Source organism: Atractosteus spatula, chromosome 12 (assembly GCF_055471065.1).
Source record: "Atractosteus spatula isolate fAtrSpa1 chromosome 12, fAtrSpa1.hap1, whole genome shotgun sequence".
NCBI classification, from domain to species: domain Eukaryota; kingdom Metazoa; phylum Chordata; class Actinopteri; order Semionotiformes; family Lepisosteidae; genus Atractosteus; species Atractosteus spatula.
In genome coordinates, this window is record NC_142717.1 from 13,515,357 (window position 1) to 13,534,189 (window position 18,833).

Below are 18,833 nucleotides of genomic sequence, written 5' to 3' on the forward strand. Positions count from 1 at the left end.
TGTCTTTTTAAAAATTCAAAAACACAAAACTAATAAAATGCCAAACCATGTGAAACACAAACGCCTATCATGAGTTTTTGCAGAGAAAGTCTCGTATTTCTGATTTTACAGACAAAATTCCTTTTGGGCAGATTTTGTCTTTTAAATACAAACTCCATTAAATAATTTTTTAATTTTATATTTAATGAGTACATTAAAGAAGGATTGAGAAAGAACTTAATTTATTATTTAGTTAATTGAAAAGGATATAATCTGATAAAAAGACACAATACATACATTGTATAATAATAAGCACTATAGAAATACTAGCATTAAACAATGTTTCAGTTTTGTACTGTCACTGTAAACAGTGTAAACAGACAAACTAAAGGTAAAATAATACCAGTTCTTATTTATATAATAAATATTATATACTGAGAATCTTTAAAGGGGTTTTAAAGTCATATTTAAAATACTGTAGATACTTTAGTGAAACACAAAGTTGTTTTTTTTATGGCATTACATATGCCAGTGACATTTTAGGAAAGACACAGTTGAGCAGACACCGGGCAACCACTTCACAAAAGAGCAATATAAGAGCTTTTTTTCACAAGTTTAGGTATTTTGACATGTTTTTACAGTATGTACTGTTCCCCTAGCCTGTGCATTGAGACAGAGTCGGCTTTGTCAACCATAATCCAAACCTGTTAGGTGTATGGAAAATGTAAAAATACAGAAAAAAACTTCTAAACCATGGCCACAACATAAAAAACAGCTGATTTATCTTTTTGCAGTGAAGGGGATAAAATTTTGAATCAATGCCATTAAAGAGAAAGAGTGTTGTTTTTTCATTCATTAACCTGTGCAAATGTATTTTGTGTTCATTGATTTCAGTCAAGTAAGCTACAAAAAAGTGGAAAACCCACTTGGAATTTGCAACAGAGTATTTAAGTGATATTGCCAACGTGTCAGACAAACCAATACTGTAACTTTGTGATCTAAATGCAAAGCATTACATCTGATACAAACCCAATATAGCGTATCTCTCATTCAGTAGCATTCAATCACAGTGGTGGAAGCATTATATTATAGTTCTGCTTCTCATCAGTGGGCACTGGGAAGCTTGTCAAGACTGAGGAGAACATAAATTGAGCAAATCGTAGCGGAAAACCTGCTTCAGATCTAATATTGGGACAAACATTTTAAGCACACGGTCAAAGCTATGCTAGAGTGGCTTTAGAATAAGAAAGTGAATGTCCTTCCTTGAGAGGGTCTGTCATAATTCTGACTTGAAAGATACATTGGGAATCTGTGGAAGGATCTAAAAACTGCTGTCCGTAAGCAGTCACCAAGCTACTTGAGAGAATTTGAGCAAGTCTGACAAGGGTTCCAAATTGTATCGAGCAGGTCTCAAACATGATACAGACAAAGGCGTAACTAAAAATCACAAAGTACAACAGCACTAAATAGAACAGAACTAAATATATTTGTTTGTAATTGCTGCCAATATGTAATCAACATACTGTTTTTGTTTTTATCTTTAGTTTTTGCTGATATTTTGTGTTACCTTTTTGTATAAAATATTAAGTTTAAAAAAAGGTGTATGCATTGTCTTAAAATTTTACAAAATGGGATACCATAGCAAGGATCTGAATATCGTTGCAAGGCATTTCAAAACACTAGATGGGCCAAGTGAAACACTGAAATGTTTGTAACCATTTCAGTGCTTCACTTTAATAAAAACATATATATTAAAAATGTAAAAAATTATTAATCTGGAAAAATAACATAACTTCAAAGGACATTGTTAAATGTGGTGATGTTCCCTTTTGTTTACATTTAAAAAATATTAGTATGCATCTTCATGTCATTACATTACACTACAGTATATACCAGATATTTTGTTTTTCTATAATATAGTTGCTGGGTCTTCAGTCAACCACATGGTGCTCTGGCATACAGCTTGCCATATGTAATTCTTCACTGCATGTTAGAAAACCTATTTTTAATGATTTTGGCACACAGATAGAGACATTCAGATGCATGGCAAACCTTGAGTGTGCTGTGCTCTGCTGTGCTGCAGTGTAATTCAGATGGGTGATTCACTGGCCAAAGATGATCGACAGGTGGCACTTGTGGTTCGTAAGATGTTAGTGAAACAATTGCTTCATTTAATCTGTTTTACTGCTGTACTTCTTTAAATCCACGTAATATGGAATATTATTATAGAATCATATTAACTAAATTAATTTACAATATTAATTTACAAAATTTGCATTAATCATATTAACAAACTTTTTGGTGGCTAAAAATAACCAAACTATAATAATGTCTCTGAACATCATTAACAATATTAATTTATGAATCTAAATATAATATACATATACAGTAGCTGGTAGTGGTACCTTTTAAGCTTTTAAATACTAATCACTAAAGCCATTATACAGTATATAAAGTAGTTCAAGTACAATAGGTAGCTGTGTCAGCATGCGTAGGCTGCAAAGGAACAGGTAATGGGTTTATTCCATGCTGAAAAGAAAAGAAAGGAAACAACTTTTCGGCTGTGGAGCCTTCTTCAGGTGTGAGAAACAAAATTAGCATTGTGTATAATGTTTAAAACACTTCTCATATGTTTTGGTGCTTGGTACTAGACCACATAGTCTTATATTATTTTTCATCTGACTTAAGGAAAAAAATGAAGTAGGAATTAACAGAACAAAGCAAGAAGGGAGGACTTAGAAATTCTGACATCATGCATAGTGACCACTGACCTAAAGGAAACATTTTATGCATTAACAAGACTTAAATAACTTGTTTTCTGGATGCACAGATTTACAACACTAAACACCCAGAATTGAAACAATAATGCTAGTCTCAAATCTCAGTACAGTGCCTTATTTTAATGACAGTCCTATTGCTAGATTAGTGATATGTTACCATATGCATTTCAGAATCCATTACTTAAACAATCTACAGTTTCTAGTTCAGTTTTTTGGCTTTTTTTTAAAATGGACTACTTGCAGATAAATAACCCATTAGTGCTTTGATCGTTTTTAGTGAATGTGGGTTGCAGCACGTTAACCCCTCCACTGTAGGCTCCTGTACAGAACAAGTTTTTATGAGCAATGTCAATGTGACCCTCTATTGGATAAAGAAAATGAGAAAATGGATGGATGGATCACATGAGACACTCGCTCTGTGTTCTGTCCTGCAGACAGTGATTAACGGCCTCACCCTTCAGTCCTGAGCAGGAACGCTCATACAGTTTGAAGGACGCAAGACTGCAAATGTTAATATTAATTAAATATTTAACGTACTGTGATATATAAAATTAATAAAAATGTCAGTATAATATACAAATTAAATTTTATTATTGGAGAAGGATTATCCCCACCGGCCTGGGTATTGGTCAGAATTTGAACCCAGGCATTTCGCACGACAGACAAGAATTCTTCTTATGAGCAACCATTGCCTCACACTAATGAAGTTACAGTACATGGCAGTAAGTCATTCTTCTAGTCATTCAGAACTACTTAACTTTTTTAATGTACAGGTATTTGCTTTTAAATATAATGTTTATAAAGCTACTGTGTATAATATATTTTACAATCTAAATATAAATTAAGATTATGGTTTCTATTTATACACAAATACTAATTTGTGAAAATTAATTAAAATTAATAAAAAAAAAAACAAATTCTGTTAGTTTCACTGTACAATATGACTAGCTCAGGAGATCACTAATGGTATGGTATGTACATTATGTTAGAAACTTGACCTGTTAAGCCTTCACTGTGCCACCTGGCAGTTATACAAAGTAGTGCAGTCCTGCATCAGATAATTTTGAAAAATAAAAAGGTGTTGGGAGTTACTTTGCAGCATAATGCAGCATGTTCTTTGTAGCACACCAGATTACATCTCAAGCATTCTGAGTGGCTGCATCTGCATCTGTAAATTTTGGTATGATAGCTCATCTTTTGCAGATCTAAAGGAATGCCCTTACAACATTAAAACGCAGACCTTAAAGGGTCGACAAAGTAAGGATGGTTCTATGGTTTTTATATGTTTCTGTTAACAGAATGCAATTTCCAGATTAAACTTTGAATGTTTAGACTTGCTTTTGAATTTCTTTTGAATGGAGAAACAAGTTCAAGACTTTTGTATGTTGAAAAACCGGACCTCACTGTTCAACCTCAACTGTAGATGGGTGATTATGACTTCATTACATTTTTAAAATTAGGCAAGTTACAATATATTAAAAATAAACTATACCAGTATATTAAATTGAATCCATTTTATACCAAAATCAGACATTGCTGTGTTAGAATGGTGCAGAACATTAAGCAGGGTTGCAGTGAAACACTCCTTAGAGACATGTGACTTCATCTACATCTAATGAACATTTTATGAAAGAACAGTGTTTAAATGCATAGTTTATGTGTTTCTACTGAACTGGAATTCATTAAACTCTCATGAGAGTTCTTTATGATCAATTAAAAAAGAGTTCATTAATAATATCAAGGTAGACTTTAAATTGTGAGGGTTTTTTCAATTAATAAGAAAATGTTATATGATAAATATATAAATTCTTGCAATATGTAGATGAACACTATTTGTTCTGAGTATTTTTTTAATTTTACAATGTTTTGTACAGTAAATTAGTCAATTTCTGCACTTAACATAATTCATAAAATGTACATGTAATTATTGTAAATTAAAATTTCACAGAAAGTCAAAAATTCACAGAAGGATTGGACAGTTTTCTATATATCTAATATCTAAGATTTTCTATATTTTTTTTATTTTACTAAGATCAATTCTTAAGGAAAGTCTGTCAAACATCTGGCCCACAGGTCAGATGGTCAATAGAGTGTTGCCATCCAGAATATGACTTGGGTTTAAGCTTGTAATTACTTAAACAATATCAGTAGCTTGCAAAATGTTTTAAAATATAATAACATTTACGATGATAGTAATTAAAGTAAAAAATCATCAATTCCAGTTGCTCTGAAGACATTTTACATTATCATCACCATCAAGAGTCCCTCTTTATGTTCCTCTTGGCATCTCAGACATGCAAAATCTGATCCAAATTGAGCTTCAGGGGTAAATGTGTGCAGCTGGCAAATTCAAGAGCCATTTGAGCAAAGAAAGTTCACATTCCCATGTCCAGAAAAGAATTCTGTCATTGTAAAAAAGATGTACTGTAATTAAATAAGGAGGCTGGTTTCTTTGATATATCAATGTAAATCTTTGTTAATTGAATTGCTTTTCCACAGGAGTGCATAAACTGGGGAAGAGAAACAATTTTGATATGACGTAAACTGACAATGGACCACAACTGCCCATGTGAGCAAGGACAGTAATTTCAATGTGAAGTTGGTCTAGTTCTAATATTGCACCAAATTCTACTGTGTGATTTAAGGTTGATGTAAGGCCTTATAAACACAACTAGATAGCTGTATTCCATTCTAAGTTTCAGCCACATCCAGAATTAGCTCTGACCTAACTCATACCATCCTGGCTATAGTAAAAATGCAAGCCAACGTGGCACTGTCTTATGTAGTAAATTTATGCGAAAGGCGGCAACATACCATGGCGCTGTCACACACCCAACTACGCACAAGCACAGAAAGCTCCATTTGTATGTAGTTTAATTTTCTTTGAATTTGTGTGTGGATAAGGATTAATTATGTGTATGCCCGTGTAGCCATTGATAAAAACAATAATGTTGTCATGAGTCATTTATTATGGTAATGGTTTTCACAAAATGTTAAAGTGAAAGCAGTGGGCACCTACTAATCAACAGAAAGAGAAATGTATTCCTTAGCATTGTCAGTCAAGTTGAAAGATGAGTAAAAACAAAGTAAGAGACACTAAAATTCAATAATGACGATGAATAGTTGATTACTTTATGAATACCACATGAATAACAATTGAAACAATACTTTTACGTTTTGTTTCTATTGCCCTTTATTATTCAGTATGGTAGTATTTAAAAAATTCAGACAACTTCCTGTAACAAATTGCACTATTATGCAAAACAATAACGACATTTATCTAGATTGAATTTTTAATGAACATTGTTTTTTTTTACAATTTACATTACCTGTGTCAAGGTTAATTTATGTTCAAAAGCCTGAAAAAAACATTACTGAGCTGAAGTGTAAGATTTCAAAATATTTGTTCAAAATTGACCAAAATTTAACATTTGGTCAAATGTTATTCTCATTACAAGAGCTAATGCAAGTAGTTTTAAAATATTTTTGTTCCTTTGGAGACATGTAAAGTACACTTAGAAAATAGTGATTTAACAATCATTGCTGATCATGCTATAAATGATATAATGTGAAGGTTAAGTAATGAAAACTGAGTGAATGTCAAAATAAAAATTAAAAAAATAAGCACCAATACAGAGCTATACCACCTACTGTAATTGACTGAGTGTATCATGATGACTGAGGAATCATGATTGTGACCTGCAGGCACTTTCTAGGCATGGGTTGTACTTCAGATCCCTCTCTTAGGATGATTAAGAACTACAAAACAAGTATCACCAAAAAACGTTTTAGTTAAATTAAGAAATGACTTTTAAAACAAAAGTCTGCATATTGGGTAGGGGTTTCTTGCTTCTTTTAAGTTCTCAGAAATTCGTTAGAAATTAATTTCATCAAAAGCAGATTTTTATTGGATGTCATAATGAAAATTCAGGAGGCCGACAAATACCAATTTCTACCAATGACTAGGTCTCTTGGGTGAAGTGCTCAGCCCAAATATTTCTCAATGTTTCTCACTTCAACACACCCTTCAGTGACCTGGGTATGTAAAGGTGTAGGGAGGTTAGAGACACTCCAGATACACACAGAAATGCATTAATAAACGGCACAAACACAAGGTTATTAGGGAGCTGGCGTTATCTGTGTGACGCTCGTCTCTCTATATAAGAATTTAGTTATCAAACAGTCCTGGTCAATGCACGGTAGTCTGACCCTCATTCTCAGGTTTGGCAGTAAGACACAGAGCCTCATGGGCAGGTCTTTATGGTCGGCTCATGGGGAGCTAGACCTTGACTTATTGTAAGGAGGGCTGTGAGAAGCTGAGTCTTGTGAAGAGACGCCGGATGGATAAGATCCTCACTTACAGGTGTGTCAGTGAGCTACCAGGTCTCGCTGAGAGAACAGAAATACTAATTCCCTGGAAGGGGCAAGTTACAATCTAATCCCTGAATGGCTAACACAGCAGACATCCTGATCTAAGCAAACGAAGGAAGAGACCAGGGCTGTCTGAGTAAAATACGCCTCACAGGGAGATGTCTGTTGGTGTCAGCTGAGGTTGAGCTATACATGTGTTGGGAGCTTCAAGGTGAAGCTCAGTCTCTTGGTGAGATATTAATTAGTAGTGGAAGGTTCAAGACCGCCTGGGTTAAGAGAGAGACATCAAGGAGTAGGGGACGTCTAGACACAGATGGTTACCGAGAGCAGGAGAAGCTTTTGCTGAGTAGCAGCCTTGGTTGTTTCCTTGTCGGCTAGCCAGTAAGTAAGAAGGCAGTTATGGAGAGGACTGACCTAAACAGAATTGACCAGGTCGAGGTTACTTCAACTGCTACTCTAACCTAAGGTACACTAGGTTTAAATAAGGTGTGCAGTTGTTGACAGATTTAGGGTTAAAACCCAGTTACAAACTGCAGTTTTGGTCCACGTGCCGCCTTAATACCGGTTACAGAGGGGTGGTTAATATGGCAGATATATTGCAGATTTCCCCCTTCAAGAGGGATCTGTTACAGTGCCACTGGTTCTCCTCTGTGCCATTTTATAGTCTGCTTGAACATAAAAAATACAGTACATCTTAAAAAAATACAGAAGCCACCTCTATTATGCTACAAACTGACATTACCACCATCTAATCCCACCATTATTTCCCATTGCTGATTAGGCCTCCTAAATCTCAAACCTACAGTATGTTCTTTTGCCCACTACTACTCTCAGAATTCAGTTAAGGCCTTTGGATTATAAATGTTATTCATATCTTGTTATGGTGTCAGACCGTAAAGCTGTTAGATGTGTTAAAAAGCTTTGCAGTAGATTTAATTGTGAATAACTCAGATGACACTGTTGCTTCAGGTTTTCCACTTGGAACCTTTTTCAGAATCAACAGTGCAACAAGAATAAGGGGACACATGTGAAACCTACTTGGAATTGCAAGTAGAAGAGTAAAATTGAGAATACGTGGTACTTTTGTATACACATAGTAATGGACGTCTGCAAAAAAGTTGCCCAGATATGTTGTTTATTTTGGGAATACTCTGGCTTCTTTCGAGAAATGGTTGGATGGGATTCTCAGGTTAGTTAGCTAACAGTAACTACCTAGCTAGATAGGCCAAATGCCCACCTCTCATTTGTAATGTTTCTTATGCTCTTATCTGGGTGGTTATTCAATATTTAATTTTGACAGATGCAGAAGGCAGAGCTGTGTTTTCTTGCAGTCTCACAATGCTTCAGTTCATCAAAGCTCCAGGATTGCATCCACAGCCCAGCAACTCCTTTTGCCTCTATGTAAGGAAGAACTATTTGTACCTACAGACTCTAGACAACATTATAGTATAATTTGATAGTGGGATGTGCATTTTCCTGCTTGCGTCATTACACCAAGTGCTTTACATGGATAACATTTGGATTTTGTTTTGTACTCGTCTTTGCAGCCTTTCCAATGATCATATTTAATGACATGTAGAGAATAGTGGAGTTAATCCTAGTCAAGTATCTGATAATGCAGAAAAAAACTTACAGTAGTTTTCTTCTGGCATTTGATTTTGAAGGTAGTCCCTAATTTCCAATATCTTTTCCAAGGTAGTTTGTTGGATAATTTTATTTCTGTTGGATAATGTTGAATACAGTACTTTCAATTACCACCACTGCCCTCACTTTGAGCTCATCTACATCTCAGTTCTCTTAATGATTATGGAGTAGTTAATTGTAGTTGTCGCAAAATAGTGCATTATTGTGTAGTGGAGGTTCAGTATATTGCTCGAAGTCATGCCCTGTTTCATGGTAACAAAATGTTTTCTTTTAGGTGGTGTTAAAATATTGCATAATATTCCAGTTTCACTCTTCTATTTTAAATGTTTGCATGGTAGTAAACACAGAAGGTGTTTTGGATATAGAACCTCTGGGCTTTATGGAGTACATTATCTTTAAAAAGCATTCTTTATAATTGCAAGTAAAGCTGCAGTTTTGAAAGCTAGTTCTGTCGCCATACTATTGGTTGGGTGCAGTTTATTACAAAGGTAATTTGAATGCACCCCATAAGTTTTTCTATATTAGGTATTAGCTAGTTGGCTATACCTCAGTGTTTAGCAGCCTATCATGGGGATTCCAATTTGGAGTAAATTAAGGTGATGTTAATAATATAGTACTTATTCATGGTGTAAGAAACTACTATGAACATTCAGTCTGTAATCAAAATGCTGTTGGAGCTGCTTATAACTGAAGTATAATTTGACAGTGGATGATGACAAGCAAACAGTGATTAAGCAGCTTGCTGTTGCTGAGTTTTCACTTGATCATTGGGAGTATAAATTGGCCCCTGCTAGTTCTGGTGCTGTGTTCAGCCTCTATTTTATACAGATATCCTACCCCTGGTTCAGACTGTAAGCATATGTTCTTCACTCCAACACTAATCCAATATGATATAAAGATTTCAAGGGTGCTTATTATAATTTTATATTTAATCAACGTGTACAAAACCACACTTGTATTTCTCTATTGGACTGACATTGCCTTGTCTATATGACCAGGCTGTCATCCAAACATTTTAATCCAGAGTTTTAAAGCCAAAATATATCTCTTGACCCTTGTCCCCTGTGCAGCCACGTTGTGGAGTTCACTGTATCTGTAAGTGCTAAACGTTGTTTCTTCCCATGAGAATTGTGTGTAAAATGGATTTTATTTTCATCTGTAGCAGCATTAATTCGATTTTGTTCTGCATTGGCACTTTGGGTGATCCACTAGGTGACATTTTTTTACAAGTTCAACTGCTTCATTCACATTGCCTGGCATCAACTCTCAGCTGAGCTAAAGTCAAGTGCAGTCACTAAAGCAAAAAGTATTTCGATTTATCTGTATTTTTTGATTGATTTAGGCTGAAGTTTCAATATCTTATTTAGGTTTATTGTTATCTTTTGGGATCTCTGTCTTATTTGTCCAGAGACCAGGCTTCCCTCAATCTAAATCCAAACATCAAACTGATTTTTTTCGTTATCTGTTTCATTATTGGAATTGTCTGTGTCTTCTGATTTGAGTTTACCCTTTTACTATTTACTATTTACTATTTACTATTTACTATTTACTATTTTTTTATTTACTATTTATTTACTAATTTACTATTTACTATTGAATTTACTATTGATCATATAAATATGGATCTTTTATTGTTATTTCTCAGCATTTGTTACACCAAAAAAACTCCACCATCCCTAGCACTGTGGCCAGTGTTTCTGAGAACTGCACAGTTTGCAGTGCTCAGATATAAAATAAATAACCAAAAAAACAAAAGTCTTTCAGTGGGCACAATTTGGCTTCATCTGTTACATTTGTTATCTACTTTCATATATTTGAATATTTTCTCTTTTTGGTTTGGAGCAGAGTGTGTGTTGTCCAGCTAGATATTTCTGGGTTTTTTTTGGAAAAGGGTAACGAGGTAATAAAGTTGTTTACAATATGCACATTATATTGTGTTCTTGGTAGCTTTTCATGTTGTTACTCTTGTGCTGTAATATAGGTATCCCAACTAAACACATTTAGTGTTACCAATTTAACATTTTGTTACATCATTTTATTTTTTGAAAGAGTTGTTTGAACAATTTAAGCCTTTTAGTACTCTATACAATAAGTTAGTGTAACCATTTTAAGAGGGAGGACTTTACAATCTCATTTTTACTGTTCAGTTACAGCAGCAGGTTCTCATGTAACATATTACAGGCATTTAAACTGGGTGGAATATCATGCGTGGGAGCACGTGTATGTCTAAGAATAACTGATACCATCTCAAGTAGAAAATCACAGCTAATATGTGCATGTGACAGAATATGTTGTAGACTAAATAAAATATACATTTGTGTATATATATATCATTAGAAAAAACACTTTTGACCATTCCTTATACAATATGTGTATGTGGTTCTAATCATGTTTTCACATGATTCGCATGATTTTGCATCAGGATGTTGCATTCTATATTGCAATTTTAAACAGTATAGAATTGTAGATCTGCACTTCTTGTTTCAGTGACTATAATAGCTGGTCTTCATGAAAAGACCAAATGCATAATAGCAGATGATGTCTAATTCAGATTCAGTTTAATTATACTATTACTCCAAATATACACGCTCAATAAATAAAGAAAACAACACACAAAAGCAAGCTAATCTGTACATGTTACTAATAGTCTGTAATATTGGGCTTTTTTGTGTGCTTTCTTTCTCTAGTATTTGTTAGACTGCTGAATGGACCATCATGTCAGTTGTGCTTCTTATGACTTGTTTGGTCCTTGCAGGAAAAGCAGACATGTTTCACCTCCAGAATGCCTGGTAAATTATAACATTTGTATGAAACCAATAAGAGCTCTAACATTTATGCAGTAAGAAGCTTAATATTGGGACAAAGATGATGTCCAGTGCAACTTAACATTATTTGTCTGTGATTTGTGATTATTTTTTCTACCAATTATGTTAAAACAGCTTGCTGCAGTGTCCTGAAGTTACTGACAATGTCCTCAATTGTACTTTCTGACCCAGCAAACTCTGGTGTCTGCAGTGTATTGCTGTCAGTGAGGAACTGATGTTTTATCCAGATAAGAGAGCAGTGGTTTAGTTGTGTTACACTATCCCTGAAGCTTTTTTTTTTACGTTGTCCCTGAAACAGTCTCTTCATAAATGCTGGACAGAATATCCCTAACTGACCTTTGATAGTGTTGGCAGCGCTGCTATTGAACTGAATTAAATGTTTAACCTTTAAGATTATTTTATTATTTTGTGTCTATGTGTAATCCACGTTGTACAGTCCACAAAAGAGAAGAGTATGAACAAGCCTTTTAAATCAGTTTAAGGTTTTTTCTAAATTATTAAAAAGGTTGAGCTGTCTTTTTAATTATTTTTGCTACTGTTTGCTACATTACAAACAATTTGGATAATCTTCTGCTTCAGTTTCACCACATAAATGGATGAAAGCCATTTATATATTTATATTTAACTTCAGCATAGTGAGTAAAATGGGTTAAGTTTTGAAATGCACATCAGTGAGACAACTCAGTTATACATGTATTACATTGCTAAGTGCTTTAGTGCCAGGCTTTTTTAAATGGCAGATGAAAAATCTGTGGCTTATTTTTTGTAAATGGGATGCCATATGCTTGTCGTTATGGTACTTTTTTTTTGTTTTTATATTTCATTTTTATTTTCTGTTAACAAAAGTAAAATGTGTCTCAATAAAATCCAGTATGAGTCATTAAATATTATGAAAAAACATATTACTCCAGCTATGGATATCTAGCTTGTTGTTAAGTATCACAACAGTGCAGTTGACTGGGAACCTAATTATTTTCATATCTAATTCTAATATATATCTACAGACATCTGTAAACCATATTCTGTAAAAAGCTATCTTTTCTAAAAGCAAAATGTACTGCTTCCATGCTGCTAAGACAAATTTAAGCAGTTATACATAAATAATATTCTTAGTTTTTTTTATTTTGTTGTTGGTTTTCAGCATTCATATTTGATGTTTTCTAATAGAAATAAAATAAGGGAAACCTAAAATGACAGATCCTTGCCAAGCTTCAAAACTGATATGTCAAAGACAATCCTATTTCCAAGCAGTGACCTGCATTGAACACAGGTTCATTTAATCGCAGTGTGGATTAAAAGGAGAGTTATTTTGCTTAAGTGTTCAGTAAGAACCCTGCAAAGGTTTTCTTTGCACCGTCCATGCCCACATTCAGTCACTGCCAGATTTTTTTTTCTCTCTAATGCTTTCCAATCAGTTTGTTGCCAGCAGTTTAAAATGGATTCCAATTATTGCTCTTGCCAATTCTAGTTTTCATTAGCGCAGTCGCCTGCTACTGGATTACATTTTCTGACATACTGGCAGAATGAGCATAGTTTTAGTACAATGACTTGACTGTGTTAATCACAGGAATGGCAGATGATTTATTTTGGCAAGTGAAATGTTTAACTAACACTAGTGGGTTTCATTGCCATAATGTAAGGATTTTTTTTTTTGCAGTGCTTCAACAATGTTTGTCTTCTGTATACTGTGATGCCCCTGTTGTTATTGTGTATTCTACTTTATCTTAATTACTGTTTAATTGTTTTAAAACCTGGAGTGGAGCACTTCCTCTATATGGATCTTATTTTAAAAAAAAATATTGTCAGCACTGTGTTAGACATGAATATGTTAATGCCCAATTATTGGGGGGGGGGGGTAAAGCTTTATTCGGTACAGAGTTTCTGTGCTAGAACTAGCAAATGTGGTTACCATAACTCTTGAGGCTCATAAACAACTCCTTGCAAAATGATTTTGATTCCAAATATGTCTTAATATTAGTGTGTTGCATTTTAATTTTCTTAAAATGGCATTCTTAGTGCCATCGGCAGAGTAGGCAGTTGTGCAGACTATAAACAGAAGCAAACACTCGAGAGTAAATTTATAAGTGTAGACAGCGTAAGTTGTAAATTAAGTGCAAACGAGTGCTCATATATTTTAACTAAATAAAATATTGTATATAAATGAAACCCACATTGAGTCAGCAACAGCCACTTCACGAATATGTTGAAAGGGACATGCAGGGCACCTCTGACATAACAAAGAAAGTGTGGAAAATCTCTTCCAATTACAGTTGCTGCATAAACTCTAGAAAGTAACAAGGAGATTACACAACTCTTGTTGCAGTAGATGTACAGTACCTGTAAGTACGACCATTAGTTCCTTTCAGTGTTGGTGGCACTGTCCAGCGTGTGCTTGAGGGCTGTAAGACCGTCATTGTGGGAAATGACGGTGTAGAGAGATGTGATATCCATTGCAGAAATGAAATACTATATTATGACATTGTTATGCATATTATGCATTATTACAATGACTTGGTTTGGCATATACCTTTTTTGGTGTTCCTTTTTCAATGTTGAAATATTCACAATTCACAATTCAACTTTATTTGTCATTATACTGTACTTACACAGGTGCATTGTATAGTGAAAAGTGTTTCTCATTAGTCACTCAGGTGCAGTATATAAATAGAACAGGAGACGACAATAGACAGTAACACAATAACAATAACAGTGTAATCACAACTGTGCAAAATATGTTGTCTTTGTAAAATATGTGCCTTGTGTTCTTATTTGTAACTTTTTTATAATGTGTTCTTTAAGAACTGATTAATAAGTTTTCTAGTTGTATAAATAATTTATTGAATCGTTCGAGGTAAAATCTAGGGCCGGCACTGGCTGTAAATTACACTATGCATAAGATAACCCTACTGCAGATTGAATAAAACTTACTGAATACTCGTTTTTCCTTGTCTTAGGCACTACAAGATGTAGCCTAATTGGGCACAAATTCCATTAGATGTCTGGGATTTCTTGTGTATTTTAAATTAATTTCATATGTGCAGGTAGAAGCACCAATTCAGAATATACAGTACACCAGTACATTGATCGTAAAGGCATGCATTCTTTTAATGCTACTAGAATAGCTTTGTATAAAGTCTATGATTATGCAATGATTAAAAATTATTATTCAGAAGATGAGAATTTATCCATGAAACACAAGACTAAACTGATAAGATGACACTTCCCCAGGGTATTGACCAGGCACATCTGCAGCTGGAGTAGCTTGTTAGCTCCACTTAACTCAATGCAGCTGTGTCTATTTAGGACAAATACTGCAGTTTATGTGAGTTTCTAGCTCACAATTAATCAGAATATGGAATATAAATATAAGTGAAATAGTTTTGAATAATGCAACATACAGTATGTGGAATTTAGCACATTGGCTATTTACTGATCAAATTGGCTTCTCATACAATTAGTTTGACAAGTCACAAATTGTCAAAATGACTTGATTTCCTTGTTATGGTCACAGATTTCAGTCGGCCAAATGTAGCGGTTACTGTATGTGAATTTCAATATTAAATTTAACATTAAGAGGGATAGAGTGTTTGCTACAAAACCATATCAATCTAACTTCACCATGGTATGCATACTTTAGGTGTAGCTGATGGTCAAATTTCCAAGCTTTTGGCAACTTAAATACATTACAACAGAAGTCTAGGGATGATAATAATAAGAATGTTTATTACCATGAGTTTATCATGTTTTGTGCTTTGTATTTACAATGTGTAGCCTTACCTTCACCTTCCAACCAACTTTTTTCTTGTAATTTGTGCTGCTGTGCTGCTGCAGTAATGTCTCTTCAGAACTGTTTCATTTCTGTTTTAATTAGTTTTCTTGATTCATAATTAGTGATTGTACAGTCACTGTAGTAAGCAGTGTTTTAAAACATACTGTATGTTAACAACATGCAGTTGGCCAGCAATACTCACTTTCCTCTCTGCAGTAATTGTTTAAGCACTGAATTTCCATTTGCTCGGAGCACTTTATCAAAACTGCTCTCTAGGAACAAGCAGCATCTTCCAGCACTTGAGCAGAAGCTTTTCTTGGCATTCTTCACCCTGCCTATCAAAAATGGGCCTTTTGAAAATATTATGAGTTGTGGTTTCTTTACATAACTCTTCCATTTTATCATATTTTTTTAAAATACCTACTCTGTACAATAACTTTTCCACTTAGTCATGGCAACAAGCACAAAAATAAAAAAGACCCTTTAAAGAACATGATGTTTTTTTATGAGCTGGACACAGTGGAATTGTGGGTATAAATTTTCATAGGAAAAAAACTCTAAAGAATTTTGAGTTGTGAAGCTGCTAATGGAACAAATTTAATTCCACTCTGAAAAGTAGAAAGAAATAAGGTACATGTCTTTAAATTCAAGCGGCTTTTTTATTTTCAGATAGCACCCTTCACAAGTTGTCATAGAACATTTTCACAGTTATTTACACAAATTACACAAGCAGGATTATCCAATACAATAAACCCAAAGCAAATTATTGTATCATTAAAGAGTGTGAGCAACATTGTAACCATGAGTCATGGAGGAGAGAAAAATCATTTTCAGCATACAGTAGTATTAACTGCTAACTGTTCCTCTTTAAAGAATACCTACTGATTAGAATGTTTTTTTTTATTTTTGCAAAAGAATTCCACTTACATTATCCTGCATGCATGACATATTACATTGTCATTAATGTAAATGTGACTTGTCAACCGGCCTTGGCGATAAGAGGTGTCCTTGGTTGGTTGTTATTAGTGTTAATGAAATTTGCCTCCTGCTGGTTTTCAGATAGGGGTATTAGCAACATTACTTATCTTTTAGGAAAATGTTCATTAAATATTTTTAGTTTTGTGTGGACAAACATCTTGATATATGTAGATAAAATGACTGGAACATACTGTATTACCAATTAAAAAGAAACAGTTCTGAGTGTTTTGTGCTTTTATGTTAATTGCTAAAGATTTTTTTTAAAGAAGGATAAAATTAGCAGTTAGCATATTAGTTGTCTTATCAATATAATTTGTTGGTTTAGAAGCCTTGGAGACGTTATTCAATCTCCATAGCAACTAGATAAATTAAGGATTTTTTTAATTCATTAGACAGAATGGAGTAGGGGCTGTCCATCTTCAAACAGGCCTTTTTCTGACAGAAGTAGATTATTGTTTTCAATTTGTTTCAGAAATTAAAAAATTGCTCTGTCTTCGTTTCTTTCCTGCAGCCACTAACAAGTGGCAGGAAATTGGCAGCCCATGTTGTTATAGCTAGGTGTTACCAGAAGGAGTTTAGAGTATGTACACACCCAGTGCCCAACTGGGTGAAAGTCAGTCTTTGGCAGCTTGCCGAGCACATTTTGAGGTGCACCAAAGGTATGTGGAAAGCATGAGGAGGCTGAACTGGTTTTTATGTGGCAGTTTGACTGTGTGCCTTTAATTAGGTGTTTTTGGTATTTTTAAGCGCACAACATGCATGAAATGAACAGTCCAAACAGTATGATAGGATTCTTTCTGCTTTATTTTAACTGTACATTAGATATGACTTTTTAAGGCCCCAGTTGTTCTGGTGTACAAAAGTACAAAACCACAGGAATCTGTAAAAAGCAAGCAGCCAGTTATATCGCCTGTGCTGCAGTGTGAAACGGAACTGAGCAGTAAATATGAAGCCAGAATGTATGAGGACATTTATCCAAGTATGACAATCATGGAGGACGTTAGGAAGGGATTGTGTACTTATGAGATGATTTTTTCAAAACATTATTTTCATTATGTGAATAATTTGAGTGTTAGAATTCCCCTTTAATATTAAATACTTTGTAAGAAGTAACTCAATTTAATTTTTCCACTGTTTACTATGTAAATATGAATGAATATGCAGGATCTTGGGGACTAAGTTTACCCCAGAACAAAGTGAAAAGGATTTTTATTGTTGCAATAGGTTTGTGCCTGTGAAGATCCCCATGTGCAAGTAGCTGCATTATCAGGTGGAATTGATTTTAACATTCTGTTCTCTCTTTTAGTTTATTTTTAGATTTTTGGTTTGAAGGGGAAAAGGACATCTTACTTCAGGCAAGGCAATTATCGGTGTAACTCCTCAACAATGCAAAATTAAAAGAATATAGTATCCCAGGTAAGTTTACGTCTTTGTTCATTGTGCCTTTTGATGTGGTTGAAATTTAGGCAGTCTATCAACCTAAATTTTCAGCTTTTTAAATTAATTCACTAAAGTTCTGCTACAGCTCATTGTACACGAGTGAAATTCTACATACTGTAGATTATGCATTTATGATCTTTCTATTTTTATGAACTTTTCAAATCAGAAGTAACAAGGCATACCTAGGACCTAGAGAGGCAATCTTCCTTTGTTCATTAATTTAGCTTCTTTTCCACACATATAAGTTACTTTTAAATCATCAATATTATCCTTGTATAAAATTACTCCACTTTTTCTTGACCCCATTTTTATGTGAAACTTTACTCCACTTCTTAATTTCTAATTTTGTATAAGTCTTAAATTGCATTATAAGTCTATTAGAGTGACATTAGTTACCTGAATTTTTAAGAGCTATGAAATTCCCCAAGTAACAGTCTTTCAGCTTATTATTTATTAAATACTTAGATTGACTTTCATGTTACCAAATGCAATCAAGCAAAGATTAACATACATTTGAAAAATAATGCAATTTGCTTTTCATAAAAGTACAAGACATATAAAAGTACTTCTTTCTTTACAAAAAAGTAACTGTAAAAATAGGTGCAGGTACAAGTAAAAAGGATATGGACTGAACCCTTTTAGTGTCAGGTTCAAATATCTAGAACTTACTAAAGATTAGCGCTACAAATAACTAAACATCTCACAACAATACAGATATTCAGCAGACATTTGTCTGAAGTCATTTAAAATCTGTTGTAAAAAAGTTTTCATTATATAAAGATTAACCAACTGGTATGTAATGTACAGCTTAAACTGCTCAGGTTCATTGAACTTTAGTATTTGCAAATAGTAATCGTGATGAAACCATTTGATGTTGAAATTGACTTACATTAAAAATCAATGTCAGACTGTTTCACTTAAGCAAGGTTTGTGAGCGAAATTATATTCTAAGAGCTGATGTATGCTGTGGTATAAGTGAGGAATAATGTTTCTGGTTACATATTTTGTAAAACATTAGTGTTTGTCCTTAGTTCTCTTGAGCATTGT

At 34.0% G+C, this 18,833-nt stretch overlaps 1 protein-coding gene across 2 annotated transcripts in view; it reads left to right on the forward strand.

Annotated features, from left to right (window-relative positions):
- The window catches only part of thrb (thyroid hormone receptor beta), a 140,329-nt gene that overhangs the window by 54,201 nt on the left and 67,295 nt on the right, over positions 1-18,833 (forward strand). For both annotated transcript variants that reach the window (XM_088928684.1, XM_088928682.1), the window contains exon 2: positions 17,653-17,762. The gene's annotated coding sequence lies outside the window, so the exon portion shown is untranslated. The remainder of the gene's footprint in view (positions 1-17,652; positions 17,763-18,833) is intronic.